Here is a 6,000-nt window from a genome sequence, read left to right on the forward strand (position 1 = left end):
TCAGTGGGTCATGTGATTGAGTGTAGTCTGGCCCAGGAGTGGGAAGGTGAACGGAAAGGCTCTGGAGCAACGAACCACCCTTGCTGTCTCTGTCTGGCCGGTTCCCGTCTTTCCACTGGGATTCTCTGCCTCTAACCCTATTACAGGGGCTGAGTCACTGGCTTACTGGGGCTCTTTCATACCGTCCCTAGGAGGGGTGCGTCACTTGAGTGGGTTGAGTCACTGATGTGATCTTCCTGTCTGGGTTGGCGGCCCCCCCCCCCTTGTGTTGTGCCGTGGCGGAGATCTTTGTGGGCTATACTCGGCCTTGTCTCAGGATGGTAAGTTGGTGGTTGAAGATATCCCTCTAGTGGTGTGGGGCTGTGCTTTGGCAAAGTGGGTGGGGTTATATCCTTCCTGTTTGGCCCTGTCCGGGGGTGTCCTCGGATGGGGCCATAGTGTCTCCTGACCCCTCCTGTCTCAGCCTCCAGTATTTATGCAGTAGTTTATGTGTCGGGGGGCTAGAGTCAGTTTGTTATATCTGGAGTACTTCTCCTGTCCTATTCGGTGTCCTGTGTGAATTTAAGTGTGCTCTCTCTAATTCTCTCTTTCTCTCTCTCGGAGGACCTGAGCCCTAGGACCATGCCTCAGGACTACCTGACATGATGACTCCTTGCTGTCCCCAGTCCACCTGGCCGTGCTGCTGCTCCAGTTTCAACTGCTCTGCCTTATTATTATTTGACCATGCTGGTCATTTATGAACATTTGAACATCTTGGCCATGTTCTGTTATAATCTCCACCCGGCACAGCCAGAAGAGGACTGGCCACCCCACATAGCCTGGTTCCTCTCTAGGTTTCTTCCTAGGTTTTGGCCTTTTCCTAGCCACCGTGCTTCTACACCTGCATTGCTTGCTGTTTGGGGTTTTAGGCTGGGTTTCTGTACAGCACTTTGAGATATCAGCTGATGTACGAAGGGCTATATGAATACATTTTATTTTATTTTATTTTATTTGAACCAGTGAAGAACAAACACCATTGTAAATACAATCCATATTTAGGTGTATTTATTTTCCTGTATTGTACTGTACTGTATTTAGCCATAATATGCATTTGAAATGTCTCTATTCTTTTGGAACCTTTGTGAGTGTAATGTTTCATGTCCATTTTTATTGTTTATTTCACTCTTGTTTATTATCTACTTGCTTTTGCAGTGTTAACATAGGTTTCCCATGCCAATACAGCGCTTAAATTGAATTGAGAGAGAGAGAGAGAGAGAGAGAGAGAGAGAGAGAGAGAGAGAGAGAGAGAAAGATGAGGCAGGATGATGGAGGGAGTGAATCAACAAAGACAGGAAGAAAGAGAGAAAGGAGGTGAAAACGCTGACTGGTGAGTTGCGTGTCTGTATGCACCGGTTCATTACCGTACAAACAGACGACCAACGCAAACTACAAACAATGCATGCAGGGCAGAATTATGCCAATATCCGTCCTGTTGGGGGAGGACGCAGAGAGCTGTGGGGTGCTAGCGCATTACGTTGCTGCCTGCCATAAGATGAGGGACAGTGTCTGACAGTCCAATCAACCTGCACATGTCCTCTATGCTTCTTGTTATTGTTGAATGTATGGTTATTTTCACCCTTGGTTATTGTTGTTACTGTTGTCCCGTTGACCATATTGATTATTATTTGTACTATTAATTCTGTTAATATTGTAAATCTCCAAGGTAAGCTTTGGCAATATGTACGTTGTTACGTCATGCCAATAAAGCACATTGAATTGAATTGAATTGAGAGAGAGATAGAGGCTGTTTTCTGGTATAGTGATCTCCCAGGGAGGCTGGTTACTGGTATAGTGATCTCCCAGAGAGGCTGGTTACTGGTATAGTGATCTCCCAGAGAGGCTGGTTACTGGTATAGTGATCTCCCAGAGAGGCTAGTTTCTGGTATAGTGATCTCCCAGAGAGGCTGGTTACTGGTATAGTGATCTCCCAGAGAGGCTGGTTACTGGTATAGTGATCTCCAAGAGAGGCTGGTTACTGGCATAGTGATCTCCCAGAGAGGCTGGTTACTGGTATAGTGATCTCCCAGAGAGGCTGGTTACTGGTATAGTGATCTCCCAGAGAGGCTGGTTACTGGTATAGTGATCTCCCAGAGAGGCTGGTTACTGGCATAGTGATCTCCCAGAGAGGCTGGTTACTGGTATAGTGATCTCCCAGAGAGGCTGGTTACTGGTATAGTGATCTCCCAGAGAGGCTGGTTACTGGTATAGTGATCTCCCAGAGAGGATGGTTACTGGTATAGTGATCTCCCAGAGAGGATGGTTACTGGTATATTGATCTCCCAGAGAGGATGGTTACTGGTATAGTGATCTCCCAGAGAGGATGGTTACTGGTATAGTGATCTCCCAGAGAGGAGAATAACAGTAGAGGGGAAAGACAGCAGGAGAGGGGGGGGACAATAAAAGATAGCCAACGAGAGATAATACATATAGAGACGGATGGATTCAATCCATATCGCAAAAGTTCAGCGCCTTCCGATTCAGCCGACATATGCAGCGCTTTATCGGCAGTGTCCGTTAGCACGGGATCATTTCCTTTACATTTCAGTTGAGCTTTAATGCAGATCTTTTGCGATCTTTTGCAAATAGTAAGAGAAGGGAACGAGCGAAGTCAGAAAAATAAGTTGATTCTTGCCCTGGCTAAGTGTATGCTGTCCAAGCCAGGGACAGGGGTGTATTTCTCCCCAAATTGCTCCATTTCCACAAATGGACTTGTATTGATTAGAAGGAATGCATCTCTTCAATACAGATAATCTGTTAGTGCCATTCTCCCTCCGCCAGTTTCCACTTAAGGCTAATTACTCAGAAGTCAATACTGCGGTTGAGGGCGGTTAACCTCTGCGTCTCCGATTGGATAGTAGCTTGCAAGTAGAGAGGAGGAGGAGAGAGGGGGAGAGAGAGGAATAGAGGGAAAGGGAGAGAGAGAGAGAGGGGGGGGGGGAGAGATGGAGAGAGGAGAGCGATTGACCGAGAGAACTGATAAGAGAGGGAGGAGGACTAGAGGTGTAGGTAGAGAAGACTAGAGAAGTAGCTAGTCGCACTCAGACGGACTGTAAGTCTGTTTATGTTTACAATGGTATATAGCAATCACGTCTGAAAGAGTAGAGAGACACAGTCAAGGTAACTCACCCCAGCATCATACATCAGTCAGAGAGAGAGAAACACTACAGAAAAAGAAGGAACAGCACGTCAGAAATCAGCTCAATGTAATTTAAGATTCCATAGACTAACCACTTTTGGGAAAATTGCAAAACACTAAACAAACAAAGAGTTCTCTATCCAAAACGGAGATGTATGGGTAAACCAGTTCTCCAATCTTTCTGGCTCTATATCAAAGAACAAACAACAAAAACATACACATGATCATATACAAATCTTAGAGTTAACTATTAAAGACTACCAGAACACACTGGATTCTCCAATTACATTGAATGAACTACAAGACAAAATACAAACCCTCCAACCGAAAAAGGCCTGTGGTGTTGATGGTATCCTCAATGAAATGATCATATATTGTCATGACTACACGTGAGGATCCAAGGGCTCAGATCAGCTTGGATAAGGCTGATAAATAACCAGGCCCTCTCTCACCCACAGAAGAGGGCGGGCTGGGCCGCTTTTTGACACCTCACGCCCAGTCGTAAATTGTATGCAGCAGAGACTCTCTCTCTCGCTCTTTAGTATCAACTAAAGAAATGTATTTGTTCACAGACACTTATGCCCGCCCAAAACTCTTAACTTCCAAAAAGTGAACACTGGAACAATATTCCTAACATCAGAATATGGGGAATGATGAGAGATGGTCTATGCAAAACAAATGTCTATTTTGTGATGTCATTAATAAATTGATAAAAAATGTATACGAAAATACTGTAACATGAAAAGTATACACACGGTACATGTCAGGTTTTCATCTTATATGTTGTGGTGAGACAATATTTTTGTTAAGATAGAATGTGATTTTAGTTTTCTAACGAGATCATAGTTTTTGATGATTCTTTGCACCAATAAGTAGCCTCGCCCCAATGGAGCTCAGAGATTGTGACAGGATAATGGAACGCCCCATTTACGCAGAGTGAATAAAGGCTTGGAAAATAAATTAATATCATGCAAGAAAGATGTGAGACCGTGGTCCACACATTGAAATGGTTAGAACGTTGAACCTCAATACGAGGTGAAGAAGGCAAACTCACCAGACTAGACCCAAACATTGCCAGGCTGCAGCTGTGCATGTAAAGTGGTTCAAACTCTGACTATCCACACGAGCCAAGAACAAGTCCTAAACAAGGACACCACATGTGACCGGACAACTAAGGAGAAGGACATAGTGACCTCTGGTGGACAATCAGAGCCTTACAAGTAAGCTGAGTGAATACATAGCCAAAAAACACTTTTAAGAAGGCTTGGTTTCAACAGAGCTACATGACGAATGACGGCATTCAAACTCGTAAATACATTTATGACTTCTCACTCCAAATGGATGGTGGTTCGTGTGCAAGGTATATGATTAACGTGAGGACAGTCCTAGAATGTATCCACGATATGTGTCATTTTTCTCTCTCTCTCTGTTTCCCACTCTCCATCTCTATGTAATAAGCCGTCATATTTTGTCAGTCCACTAGGGACCTTTGTCTCATGTAAGTGTGTGTGTGTATTCTGTGTTATTATTTAGTTAGATAGTAAATAAATAATTAAACCAATTTGTGTAGTACTGAATAATGAGTACGGCTGGGGTTTCTGCAGATCCAAGAATGTTAAGCCTGTTCAGAATGAGAATTGATACGAGATGATTAATATGTTGACTGGTTTATGGATGATATAGGTAAAGACCTTGTAGAGTTTAATTCGGGAGATGGTAACTCTCTAAATAACTTCTTCCATGTTGCCCCAAATCCTAACGAGTTAATTGTTAAATTATTAATTTAATTGGGTAACAATTAAACATGGTTAGTGGATTATATAAATAAATCATCAGATTAATGAAAGTAAAGTCACGGCAATATACAGATCACCAATTCCAATTGACTATACGTAAATTCTTTAACTGGCAACGGTGTGCGTACTGGGAGCGGAGTCAGGTGCAGAAGAGCAGAGAGTTGTGAACAGGCTCACACTTTATTTAGGCAGGAGAAACCAACAGACGGACGCCACTGCATCAAAACCTCCAGCCAATGCAAGTGCAAATGCGCAAACAGTCACAAAAATATTGTATAAACACAATAACAATTCCAAGAACACAGGATGAGATGTTACTATCCTGTATGCAAGCACTTCCAAGAGTTCATGAACAGTGAGCCTGGTGAAATTTGGGGAGCGCATCGTCAGTAGTGTACCTTTGGTTCCTAGGGTGTTTCGACCTTTCACACTATACACCCTCCCCAAAGGCGGCCAGCGACAGGGTGATCAATCCTACGCTTGCGTCCCATTCCCAATTAGTCATAGGAGTTGCCTTGTTGTTGATAGCCAACATCCCATGGGACTATGCATGGCAGGGGCATCCACCTTCCTGAGTCAAGCATTGTTGACCGCATACCTCCTGGCCCTCTCACTTCGGGGCCCAGCTGGGGTCTTTCCTCTTCATCCAGAGCCACTGACTGCTGCCTTCTGCTGCCTCCGATACAGCTTTGATTGCAGAACGCTGGCTCTGGCCCTTAATTCCTAGGTCTCTAAGCAGTCTGGTTGTAGATGTTGCCACAAAACCTCTGCAGCCCACCTCCACTGGTCGGACTTCTGTGTTCCAGCCATGATGCCGTGCTTCGGCAGCTAGATCTGCATAGCGCAGATGTTTTCGCTCATAAGCCTCATCTACTGAGTCCTCCCAGGGAACTGTGAGCTCAATGATGAAGACCTTCTTGAGCGAACGGGACCAGAGCACCATGTCAGGTCTTAGGATGGTGGTTGCGGTCTCCGGAGGAAACACAAGTTGTCGGCCAATGTCAGCTAGCATTTTCCAGTCGCGGGCCA

Source organism: Oncorhynchus mykiss, chromosome 15, assembly GCF_013265735.2.
Source record: "Oncorhynchus mykiss isolate Arlee chromosome 15, USDA_OmykA_1.1, whole genome shotgun sequence".
Classification (NCBI taxonomy): domain Eukaryota; kingdom Metazoa; phylum Chordata; class Actinopteri; order Salmoniformes; family Salmonidae; genus Oncorhynchus; species Oncorhynchus mykiss.